The sequence below is a fragment of the Leptodactylus fuscus genome, chromosome 6 (assembly GCF_031893055.1).
Source record: "Leptodactylus fuscus isolate aLepFus1 chromosome 6, aLepFus1.hap2, whole genome shotgun sequence".
NCBI classification, from domain to species: domain Eukaryota; kingdom Metazoa; phylum Chordata; class Amphibia; order Anura; family Leptodactylidae; genus Leptodactylus; species Leptodactylus fuscus.
Genome location: NC_134270.1, coordinates 124,967,434 through 124,981,143, shown reverse-complemented (window position 1 = coordinate 124,981,143; position 13,710 = coordinate 124,967,434).

The following is a 13,710-nucleotide window of genomic DNA, read 5'->3' as shown; positions in this document are numbered from 1 at the left end:
GCTCGGGGAAGGGGCGGACAGACAACCAAAACACCCCCTCCCCTTTCCCAGCAACTACTGCACCCAAAAACTCCGGCCATTTTAATTTTTGAAATTTTCCAGTAGCTGCTGCATTTCCCCCCCTAGGCTTATACTCGAGTCAATAAGTTTTCCCAGTTTTTTGTGGTAAAATTAGGGGGGTCGGCTTATACTCGAGTATATACGGTAAGCCTGTAAGAACTGACCGTTCTTTGTCTGTCCCCTAACCCTATTGTGGAGTCCCATTCAGGTATGATGCAGGGAAGAGGCAAACATACAGGTTACACTAAATTTAACTACTTCAGCAGGGGGCACAATGCTTAAGATGGGGACATTTACACTACTGTTATGAATGTCCATTGCACTCGTTCTATGATGGATAAGAACAATGGACATTAACAACAGTAGAGTGATGGGTAGAGACTGAACCCCCTCCATCTGTGTCTGTTCCCACTGACTATAATGTAAAAAACATGATGGATACTTTCTAATGTCGTGTTTGCTTACTTTTGCAATAGGCAATATTCATGCTGAACTTTTTTGTCTGTCATTAAAAGAAAAAAAAATGGCACACAACACATATTTGGACATGTAAACGGGCCCCAAGAGCATGTGATTACCGTTACCAATCACTGGACTCATCAGTCACGTGTCCACCAAGACCACAGTCACATGATGAAAAACAGAACGCCATCTCTTCTGGTCTGATGGTGACAGGAAATGTTGTGGCATTGCTGGCATAGGGAATATCAATCAAATTTTTTTATCTCATACAAGCCCTTTAACTAACCTTGGGGGGCACATTGGGCGAGAGCTCCCACAATCTCTGGTCACAAACAGTATTTCCGTGGGCCTTCCTCTGTCCATAATATAATTTCCAGGGAGTGGTCTGTATCTACTTGCAATAATACAGGGAAGCTTTCAATGAAGAGACTTCCAGACAATGCAGTCCCGATCAAGGTTGCGGCCCCATTTACTAAATGTCCAGACAAAGAGATCGGTAGTTCATCACCCAACAGAATCTCAGGATCAACAGCACTAGAGTGCTTGCTGGTTGGAATGACCCATATACAGCCTGATGTTATCCTAAATGGGGTCTATGCAGCGCCCCACTCCGGTGTTTACACCCCTGACCAGAAACAGTGCCCATATGCAAAGGTACATGTATTACATGCCCAGCAATAAGCTGTTATGAATATAAAACTTGCAAAGGAAGACTGGTTATAACATACTATAAAGAAGAACCTCAAAAAATGTATGTTGCTAAAGCCACCCACAACAAATATACAACAAACACAAAAAAGGGGCCAAAGAGCAACAACCAGCACAAAATAACTATAATATTATAAATCAATTATTAATAAATAATTAAAATTTAGACAGCAGGACAGATGTCAGGAGCCAAAAAGACATCAGATAAGGTACACACAGACCGATATAATAACAGGATATCTATAACTACCTCCCAAATGACCCCTTTTGGAAGGACAGTCCCTGCTTTTGACCCAAGTAGGCAATCTTTTGACATGACCGACGGACACCGACGCCCTCGACGGACCCCCCCCCCCCCCCCGCATTCCTGCATGCTCTATTATGCCCCATAGTGGCCTCTGCACGCAGTATTGTGCCCCATAGTTGCCCCAGTACACAGTATTGTGCGCCACAGTGGCACCAGTACACAGTATTATGCCCCATAGTGGCCCCTGCACATACTATTATGCCCCATAGTGGCCCCTGCATACAATATTATGCCCCATAATGAACCCCCATGAACAATTATTATACTCTGGGGGGAGGGGGGGGCAAAGGAGAGTTAGTTTGGGAAGAATAAGTGCATAGGTGTTAGATTACAAAATGAGATAGGCCTGCCTAAAGAGATGTGTCTTTAGGATGTGTTGAAACTATGGAAGTTAGGTGTTAATGTGATTGTCCGGAGTAGCGCATTCCACAGTGGTGCCTTGAGAGAAATCTTGAAAACAGGAGTGGGAGGTTCTGATATTAGAAAATGTTAGTCTTTGGTCATTTGCAGTAATATAATGCTATTTTCTGATACCTTACATTGAGGGTGTGGAATAAAGTGGCCCCCAGCACTCTCCAGAGTGCCATGCTGCTTTGGGTTTAAGCTTGAAAATCTCAAAGCTATGCTGGCTTTGCACCTATAGGCTTAAAGGGCTTGTCTCAACATGAAAAACTGTATAATAAAACCGACCAGCTAATCATTGCAGGTCTGGTTCAGCTGAAATATAGCGTTACATGGCAGCCATTCAGATAAGGATCTGAATCCAGCCGATGGGCAGTCACTGTGTGCAGTAGATCTCTGCTCTGACTGATAGTAGGACATGTAGACAGGAGTGGTGCTCAGAAGACAAGCCCTTTCATTTGGATTTCAATGTGATGAATCCTAATAGTAAAGGTGTATTTTAAAAGAATGCTTGTTTCCTATTTGTTTGCACTTGTGACAAGTCAATAAGGCTCTGTTCAGACGGGGATTATGGGTATAGGCCAGATCCCATTAATTTAGGCTAAGTTCACACCAGCATACTTGGTATTTTGTTTTTCTTTTCCGTCATAGGAGTGTAGAATCGGAATTCAGGCTACCCATCACATGACTGATGCCAATGGACACCATTCACCTATAATGAGATTGGTCGGGTTCTGTCATGGTATCTGTCATTTTACCAGGAAATAAATACTGCTGCATGCTGCTCTGGTTCTCTAACAAATATGATGGGGGGTTAACACCAGACAAAATTTCACAGTATGCCACCCTATTCTGCCCCCTATACTACTGACACTGACTGCTGGATAACAATGGCTACTACATAGGCAACTTGATCTAGCAATGTCATATCTATGATAATCCCACAAACTGGGGCTTTTTATTTAAAACTATGTTTATGACACAGGAAGAGAAGAGAAGTATGTTATTTCCTGAACACACAGCCAAGTTGTTACAGTCAAAGCAAGTTAAGTAATTCTTTATTGAGTTAACCTCCTTTATATTTGTATAGCACAAATATAATACACTGCTGTACAAACAGAATGTATACACGCATATCTGCTCCTGCCCTCAGGTTGCCTTACTATCTCATGTCTCCATCTTGGGTACACACAATGTAAAGGATAACGAAAGATTGTGAATGACAATCTGTTTTTCCTTAGCCCAAACAGCAGCACAACTGGGGGTAATCCTGCCCCTATGAGCTGTTAGGACAGGTGGAATATTTAATTACCTAACAGCAATCAACCCCTATAAGAGGTCAGAGGACCAACTCCCCTTTGTGTTAGTAGCAAGTAAAAAGTTTTAGACATCTATTTAACAGGAGTAATATGACATAGTACAAACAAATAGTACAAATACAGCATAGGGAGGGAGCCTTGTGCTGCTGTTTGGGCTAAGGGAAAACAGATTGTCATTCACAATCTTTCGTTCCCCCTACGCCCAACAGCAGCACAACTGGGGATTTAGCAAGTATCGCTTTACCCTAGGGCGGGTGATCCTGGCAAGCTGATGCCAATACTGAATGTCCAAATGCTGTGGACTCCCTTGTTCGCCACTCAAGTCTATAATGTTTGGCGAAAGTTAGCTGAGAACTCCAAGAAGCCGCTGCACATATCTGTTCCAAGGAAAGAAAACGTCCCATGATGTCGCCACTGCTCGGGTGGCATGGGCACGGATAAGGTCTGGTACCGGGAGGTCCTGAGCACGTAGGGAGCAGATAATGGCTTCTCTAATCCATCTTGATAGAGTTGGTTTGGATGCTTTGGTCCCCTTGGTGTGGGATTGATCAGCAAATTCTCCGACTTCCGAAAGGACGCAGTCCGCTCAAGATAAATCTGCAACGCTCTCAGCAAGTCCAACTTGTGCATCCTTTCTTCCCACTCAGAGGTGGGAGAGGGGAAAAACGCTGGTAAGACGATTGCCTGGTTAATGTTCTGAGGTGTGGGTACCTTTGGCAAGAATCCTGGGACGAACCTTAGTTGCACTCTGTCTGGAAAGAAGGTTATAAATGGCTCAGAAGCCGCTAGGGCTTGTAGCTCACGGACCCTCTTGGCGGAGGTTATTGCCAACAGGAAAGTTATCTTGTATGCTAGGTACTTCAAATCCACTTCAGCTAGGGGCTCGAAGGGGGGCGCACAGAGCCCCTGCAGAACTGCGGCCAGGTCCCAGCTCGGGACCGGAGACTGCACCTGAGGACGAAGTCTACTAGCCCCTCTTAGAAATTGTTTAATCAGAGGATCTAGTGCTAGCCGGGTCTCCAGGAGAGCGGACAGAGCTGAGACTTGGACTTTCAAGGTAGCAGGTGCTAGCCCCTTCTCCAGGCCGTCTTGTAGGAACTCCAAGACTGCATTCCTATCAGGGTCGCGCTGGTTACTCGAACACCAGTTCTGAAAGATTCGGGCGACCCTCCGGTAGCTCTGGTTAGTTGACTCCGCTCTTGAGTGCGCCAAAGTTCTTAGCACTCCCTGGGATAATCCTCTTTTGCCAGCTAAAGGCTGGCTACCCTCCAGGCAGTGAGGTTGCATCTGTTCAGGCCTTGATAGGGCCGACTGTTCCGGATTACCAGAGTTTACACTGGTGGAAGCCTCCAGGTGTTCCTCCGTCTCATGAGAGTGAAGACGGTGAACCATGCCCTTTCTAACCAGAATGGCGAGCTCCTTGCCAAGCTCTGGTTCTGCCTGCGTTTTGTCAATACCTTCCGAATCCTCAGTTGATGAGGGTAGACGCACTTCCGTCTGAACCTCCCCGGTATTGACAGGGCATACAGCGCCGGAGGATTGTCTTCCCGAACTGGGGAGCAACGTTCCTCTATTGCGGCGCTGTTTGAGGTGGCCATCAGATCCACCTCGGGGAGACCTCATCCTTTGATAGGAAAGTGGAGAGCACCCTGGTCGGGGGATGACCTGGCTAAGGTCATCCACATTCTGGTGAGTCAGTCCCGCAGACTGTAACCTGGAATCTGAACCGCTGGCCGCTGGGAGATTCATAGATCCGAATAGATGAGGATCCTGGCGTCTGGTAATGTGGAGAGGGCTCTCATCTTCCGTCTGGAATGACCGTAATTGGCTATGATCAGGCTGTCCGTCCTGGTCCTTTACGCCCGAAACTGTACAGTCCACATCAGAAGCTTCACTTGAGCTCTAGTAATCTCTCGCCAGCTGGGTAAGCGCGTTCTCTTCAGGTAACGCCAGGTGCTCTGTACCAGGGTCTCCCCCAGATGAGCTCCCCTGGACAGGGAGGCATCTGTGGTCAACAGGGTCTAGGTAAACCTGACCGAGGACCTGCCATCGCGAAGATGGGTCTGCCAGGCCAATCATGGCTGGGCACTGATGGTTCACTGGATAGGCTTTTTTAGTCCCTAGGGACAGCGATTCCGGACTCGCAGCTTCTTGACATAGAGAAGGTGCCTCCAGGTAGGAGAGTCCCTGGTGAATCCCCGGAACTGGATTAGATTTGATGGAATCGTAAAAAATCCTAGATCTTCCTTGATCCTGGCTTAGAGAAGCCCTCTGTCCCATTAAAGGGCTCCCCAGCCTTACTAGGGGGCTGGGGGAAGACCCGTGGATACTACTCCCCTGGAAATAGGGGGGCTGAAGTTCTGCCGTCTGGGAGGGTGGAAATTTGAGGACAAGGTTTTCCATCTGGGTGTTCGTCCCTTTGATCTAAGGTCCTGGGCCGAGCTATGAGAGAACCTGCGAGTATACCTGGCCTGAAGGTCCCTTAAGGAAACCGCATCCCGTGGCGGGAGCGGTCTAGGTCGAAGATGAACCTGAGTCCTTCGCCCAGGATTCTGGAAACCAAGAAGTCTAGAGAGAGATCCTTCTGGATGGGTATTCAAAGATGAAGTTGTTTGGGGCCCTAAAAAGGGCAAGATGTTCTCTCGGCCGGTGGAGCCTTGATGTAGCAAATGACCCTGGGACCTTTGCGTCGGGGCCCTAGATGGACGGGCCCGATTTCTCCCAGGATGGCAGACCACTGATGGGTCAGGGATCCTTCTTACGATCGCGGAAAGTGCCACGTCCTCTACCTCTGCCCTGGGGAGTGGAGCGTCCACGCCCCCTGAAGCCTCTGGTGGAGGATCCTCGGCCCCGAAAGGCAGTTCTTCTCCTTTCAGGCGGCTGCGGCAGATTTTTGGTTTTAGTGTCCGCCAGATCCTCCATGATTTTGTCCAGGGCTATACCAAAAAGCCTACCTGGCTCAAAGGGCAGGGTACAAAGCCCTAGTCTGGAGGCGTTGTCCACCCTCCATGGTTTAACCCACAACGGTCGCCTGGCCACAGTGGTGAGGGCCATAGATTTGGAGGCGAGTTTTAGTTGCGACCTGGAGGATTCAGCCAAGTGGTCCACCAGTAAATTAATATCGGTCATAGCCGATAGGAGGTCGTCCCGGTGGACCCCCGTGTCTATGTCCCTAGCAAGGGAAGATAGTTCGGCCTGTAGGGCAGAGACCACCTCATTAGCCGATATGGCCACGGAGGCCTGTGACGAGGCGACAGAGTATGCCCGCCTCAGGGACCCCTCTACACGGCGGTCCAACGGGTCCTGCAGGCTTGAGCCGTCCTCGGCTGGCAGGACTGTCTGGCGGGATAGTTTGGCCACTGCCACGTCAACTTTAGGCGGTGGTCCCCAGACACCTTGCTGGGACTCTGACATAGGGAAGAGTGCCCTGAATCTAGCGGAAGGTGTAAATGCTTTCTCGGGTCGCTTCCACTCTCACTTCCCCTGCCTCCCGATCACATGATCTGAGGACTCTGAAAAGTCTGCCCATCTTGTCGAGGGGAAACACCTCCTTCTCCACCTCCACAGGGTCCTCCTCAGAGGACTCAACCTCCCCGATGTGAAGCCTCTCAAGAGGCGGGAGGGAGGACTCCGAAGCCTCCAGCCGGGGCCTCTTGGCGAGGTGGGAAATGGTCTCGTCCACCTTTCTCATGGACTTGGAAACGAAGTCCTTAACCCAGGAGACCATCTCTCTGATCGGGGTAGCCTCAGAGGGAGGCGCTCTGCATCCCTGGCAGTACCTGTACCTGCTTTGAATCCTGAGGCAGCAATGCTTCAGAAGTACCTGTAACCGGAGCGACAGGTACCATCTTGTGGTGGAGGGGGGTTTAAATAGGCCGGCTGGGGGAGGGACAGTGGGCGGAGCCACGCCCCTGCCACCTGGGTCCGAGCTACTTTCTCCTATTAGCCTTAAAGTTATTCACCCCCCCTCCCTGAGCACTAGGGGGGGGGGGCTACCTCACCAGCAGTGGCTTACCTGCTGATCTTCACTGTCATCCGACAGCCCCGGCATGTAACTCTGGCCGCACGGTCTGCGCATGCGTGGTTTCCCCGGAAACGGTCCCTGGCTCGGGCGGAACCCGGGAACCAAAAAACTAGTTCCCAGGCCCTGCCGGCCGACGAAAGTTCCTACCTGCCGGCACCTGCAGTATCCGACGTCCGCGATGCCGCTGCACACGCTCCAGCGGGGACCCGGACCGGAGCAGGGGGAGAGACTCATCCGGACCACACAGCAAGGTAAAAAACTTAGGGGGGGGGAGAGGGGACCCCTGTAAGAGGCCAGAGCACCTCTCCCCCATCCACCTGTCCTGTCCCACAGGACAGAAAAAAACACAAAGGGGAGTTGGTCCTCTGACCTCTTATAGGGGTTGATTGCTGTTAGGTAATTAAATATTCCACCTGTCCTAACAGCTCATAGGGGCAGGATTACCCCCAGTTGTGCTGCTGTTGGGCGTAGGGGGAAGGATTATTATACAGGATGCTGTTATGATATATGGTCTTGTATGAAGAAATCAGAATCTCAAAGGTAGACCCACAAACACACATGTGCATGGAAGTCATAAAAGTACAAACTTCATGCAGATTCTGACTTGATTTTAGGGTCAAACTAGCCTTTCAGTAGATCAGATGATGGAAAGTTCCTTAAGGCTAAGGCCTCACGTTGCGGGAAACACCGCTTTTTTGGTGCAGATTTTGTTGCAGTTTTTTTTAGCCAAATTCAGGAGTGGATTGAGCAGCAGGCAGAAGTATAAGAACATCCTATATATTTCCCATTCCTTTTGTAGCCATTCTTGGCTTTGGCTCAAAAAACCTCAGCAAAATCTGCAACCATTTCTTTGTCCATATTTTTGGACTGTCACAAAAATGTAGAATAACATTTTTTTAACATTTTTTTTTTTTAATCACAGACTTTCTAAGGAGCTGTTGGTGGTTTTGCACCCCAAATCTAGGTGACAGGTTCCCTTCAAGTTGCCATTCTGATCTGCTCCACTGTTGGCTATGGATGAAGTGCTATGATATATGGACAGAATAATGCCCATAGCTACATTCTCTCTGCCCTTTTCTTTTCCCCACATAGTAGGTTCTGACTTTTCCAGGTGTGCACACAATCCCTGAAGTGAAGGATCAGATTTATGGTACAATGTTGATGCTGCAATGTCAAACACGGTGTGGTTAGGCTAACTGGCAGCAGATTATCTCCTTCAAGAACAAACTTATTGGATACCCCCAAGCATAATCAGTTGATCTCAACAAGCTCATCAGATTCAGACAATATCATCTAACATGTTAGGCCAGTCATACTATATATATATATATATATATATATATATATATATATATATATATATATATTTATATGTATAGTATATATACTCGGGTGTCTTTTCGGACCCCCGAGTATAATGATTGGCGGAACGGGAGAGGTGAGAAACATAAAAAACATGTTACTTACCTCTCCACGATCCTGCTAGGCCTCCTATATATAAGTACAGACCAAAAGTTTGGACACACTTTCTCATTCAAAGAGTTTTCTGTATTTTCATGGCTATGAAAATTGTAGATTCACACTGAAGGCATCACAGTTATTAATTAACACATGTTGAATTATAGACGTAACAAAAAAAGTGTGAAACAACTGAAAATCTGTCTTATATTCTAGATTCTTCAAAGTAGCCACCTTTTGCTTTGATTCCTGCTTTGCACACTCTTGGCATTCTCTTGATGAGCTTCAAGAGGTAATCACCTGAAATAGTCTTCCAAGAGTCTTGACGGAGTTCCCAGAGATGCTTAGTAGAGATGAGCGAACAGTGTTCTATCGAACTCATGTTCGATCGGATATTAGGCTGTTCGGCATGTTCGAATCGAATCGAACACCGCGTGGTAAAGTGCGCCATTACTCGATTCCCCTCCCACCTTCCCTGGCGCCTTTTTTGCTCCAATAACAGCGCAGGGTAGGTGGGACAGGAACTATGACACCGGTGACGTTGAAAAAAGTAGGCAAAACCCATTGGCTGCCGAAAACATGTGACCTCTAATTTAAAAGAACAGCGACGCCCAGCTTTGCGTCATTCTGAGCTTGCAATTCACCGGGGACGGAGGTTTCCGTCCAGTTAGCTAGGGCTTAGATTCTGGGTAGGCAGGGACAGGCTAGGATAGGAAGGAGAAGACAACCAACAGCTCTTATACAGTCCTATGAAAAAGTTTGGGCACCCCTATTAATCTTAATCATTTTTAGTTCTAAATATTTTGGTGTTTGCAACAGCCATTTCAGTTTGATATATCTAATAACTGATGGACACAGTAATATTTCAGGATTGAAATGAGGTTTATTGTACTAACAGAAAATGCGCAATATGCATTAAACCAAAATTTGACCGGTGCAAAAATATGGGCACCTCAACAGAAAAGTGACATTAATATTTAGTACATCCTCCTTTTGCAAAGATAACAGCCTCTAGTCGCTTCCTGTAGCTTTTAATCAGTTCCTGGATCCTGGATAAAGGTATTTTGGACCATTTCTTTCTACAAAACAATTCAAGTTCAGTTAAGTTTGATGGTCGCCGAACATGGACAGCCCGCTCTCAAATGATCTGAAAACAAAGATTGTTCAACATAGTTGTTCAGGGGAAGGATACAAAACGTTGTCTCAGAGATTTAACCTGTCAGTTTCCACTGTGAGGAACATAGTAAGGAAATGGAAGACCACAGGGACAGTTCTTGTTAAGCCCAGAAGTGGCAGGCCAAGAAAAATATCAGAAAGGCAGAGAAGAAGAATGGTGAGAACAGTCAAGGACAATCCACAGACCACCTCCAAAGAGCTGCAGCATCATCTTGCTGCAGATGGTGTCACTGTGCATCGGTCAACTATACAGCGCACTTTGCACAAATAGAAGCTGTATGGGAGAGTGATGAGAAAGAAGCCGTTTCTGCACGTACGCCACAAATAGAGTTGCCTGAGGTATGAAAAAGCACATTTGGACAAGGCAGCTTCATTTTGGAAACAAAAATTGAGTTGTTTGGTTATAAAAAAAAGGCGTTATGCATGGCGTCCAAAAAGAAACAGCATTCCAAGAAAAACACATGCTACCCACTGTAAAATTTGGTGGAGGTTCCATCATGCTTTGGGGCTGTGTGGCCAATGCCGGCACCGGGAATCTTGTTAAAGTTGAGGGTCGCATGGATTCCACTCAGTATCAGCAGATTCTTGAGAATAATGTTCAAGAATCAGTGACGAAGTTGAAGTTACGCCGGGGATGGATATTTCAGCAAGACAATGATCCAAAACACCGCTCCAAATCCTCAGGCATTCATGCAGAGGAACAATTACAATGTTCTGGAATGGCCATCCCAGTCCCCAGACCTGAATATCATTGAACATCTGTGGGATGATTTGAAGCGGGCTGTCCATGCTCGGCGACCATCTAACTTAACTGAACTTGAATTGTTTGTCCAAAATACCTTTATCCAGGATCCAGGAACTGATTAAAAGCTACAGGAAGCGACTAGAGGCTGTTATCTTTGCAAAAGGAGGATCTACTAAATATTAATGTCACTTTTCTGTTGAGGTGCCCATACTTTTGCACCGGTCAAATTTTGGTTTAATGCATATTGCGCATTTTCTGTTAGTACAATAAACCTCATTTCAATCCTGAAATATTACTGTGTCCATCAGTTATTAGATATATCAAACTGAAATGGCTGTTGCAAATACCAAAATATTTAGAACTAAAAATGATTAAGATTAATAGGGGTGCCCAAACTTTTTCATAGGACTGTAAGAGCTAAATTCCAGGGAGAAGCTTGTCAGTGTAACGTGGCACTGACGGGCTCAATCGCCGCAACCCAGCTTTCCCAGGATCCTGAATGGAATACACTGACAGTGTATTCCCGTATACCCGATATATACCCCCGATACCCGTTCCAACGGTGTGCCCCCCCACCTTCACCCCAGAAATACACTGCAAGTCCCCTAGCAATAGAATTGGGGCTATATACACCCACTATTTTTGCTACAGCCATATAGTGCCATTGTCTCACTGGGAATTCAAAGAATATATTGGGGTTACAAATACCCTCATTTCTTGCTACTGGTATATAGTGCCAGTTTCTGACTGTTAATTCAAAGAATATATTGGGGTTATAAATACCCTCATTTCTTGCTACTGCCATATAGTGCCAGTTTCTGACTGGTAATTCAAAGAATATATTGGGGTTACGTGCACCCACAATTTTTGCTACTGGTATATAGTGCCATTGTCTGACTGGGAATTCAAAGAATATATTGGGGTTACAAATACCCTCATTTCTTGCTACTGCCATATAGTGCCAGTTTCTGACTGGTAATTCAAAGAATATATTGGGGTTACGTGCACCCACAATTTTTGCTACTGGTATATAGTGCCATTGTCTGACTGGGAATTCAAAGAATATATTGGGGTTACAAATACCCTCATTTCTTGCTACTGGTATATAGTGCCAGTTTCTGACTGGTAATTCAAAGAATATATTGGGGTTATAAATACCCTCATTTCTTGCTACTGCCATATAGTGCCAGTTTCTGACTGGTAATTCAAAGAATATATTGTGGTTACGTGCACCCACAATTTTTGCTACTGGTATATAGTGCCATTGTCTGACTGGGAATTCAAAGAATATATTGGGGTTACAAATACCCTCATTTTTTGCTACTGGTATATAGTGCCATTGTCTGACTGGGAATTCAAAGAATATATTGGGGTTACAAATACCCTCATTTCTTGCTACTGCCATATAGTGCCAGTTTCTGACTGGTAATTCAAAGAATATATTGGGGTTACAAATACCCTCATTTCTTGCTACTGCCATATAGTGCCAGTTTCTGACTGGTAATTCAAAGAATATATTGGGGTTACGTGCACCCACAATTTTTGCTACTGGTATATAGTGCCAGTTTCTAACTGGGAATTCAAAATGCGCAAGGCTCCCGGAAAGGGACGTGGACGAGGCCGTGGGCGAGGTCGGGGGAATGGTTCTGGGGAGCAAGGTAGCAGTGAAGCCACAGGGCATCCCGTGCCTACTCCTGTGGGGCAGCAAGCATTGCGCCACTCCACAGTGCCAGGGTTGCTTGCCACATTAACTAAACTGCAGGGTACAAACCTTAGTAGGCTCGAGAACCAGGAACAGGTCTTGCAATGGCTGTCAGAGAACGCTTACAGCACATTGTCCAGCAGCCAGTCAGACTCTGCCTCCTCTCCTCCTATTACCCAACAGTCTTGTCCTCCTTCCTCCCAAAATTCCCAAGCTTCACAGAACAATAACCCCAACTGTCCCTGCTCCCCAGAGCTGTTCTCCGCTCCTTTCATTGTCCCTCAACCTGCCCCTCCACGTCACGATTCCACGAACCTAACAGAGGAGCATCTGTGTCCAGATGCTCAAACACTAGAGTCTCCTCCATCTCCGTTCGATTTGGTGGTGGATGACCAGCAACCCACCCTCATCGACGATGATGTGACGCAGTTGCCGTCAGGGCATCCAGTTGACCGGCGCATTGTGCGGGAGGAGGAGATGAGACAGGAGTTGGAAGAGGAAGTGGTGGATGATGAGGACACTGACCCGACCTGGACAGGGGGGATGTCAAGCGGGGAAAGTAGTGTGGATGTTGAGGCAGGTGCATCACCAAAAAGGGTAGCTAGAGGCAGAGGTCAGCAGCTTAGGCGAAGCCAGGCCACACCCGGAATCTCCCAAGATGTTCCAGTTCGTACCCAGCCCCGAAAAACTCCCACCTCGAGGGCACGTTTCTCGAAGGTGTGGAGTTTTTTCAAGGAATGCGCCGAGGACAGATATAGTGTTGTCTGCACAATTTGCCTCTCGAAATTGATTAGAGGCTCTGAGAAGAGCAACCTGTCCACCACTTCAATGCGCCGTCATTTGGAATCCAAGCACTGGAATCAGTGGCAGGCAGCAACGGCAGGACAAAGGCCGCCTGCCGTTCACGCCACTGCCACTGCCTCTGCCACTGCCACTGCTGACTGTGCTGGCGATGCACTCCAGAGGACGAGCCAGGACACCACTTCATCTGCCTCCGCCACTTTGTTGACTTCTTCCTCATCCTCCCCTGTTCCTGTCTTATCTCCTTCTCCTGCACCATCAAAGGCACCATCAGGCGCTTCTTTACAACAACCCACCATCTCTCAGACATTGGAGCGGCGGCAGAAATACACTGCTAACCACCCACACGCGCAAGCCTTGAACGCCAACATCGCTAAACTGCTGGCCCAGGAGATGTTGGCGTTCCGGCTTGTTGAAACTCCCGCCTTCCTGGACCTGATGGCAACTGCGGCACCTCGCTATGCCGTCCCTAGCCGTCACTACTTCTCCCGGTGTGCCGTTCCCGCCTTGCACCAGCACGTGTCACTCAACATCAGGCGGGCCCTT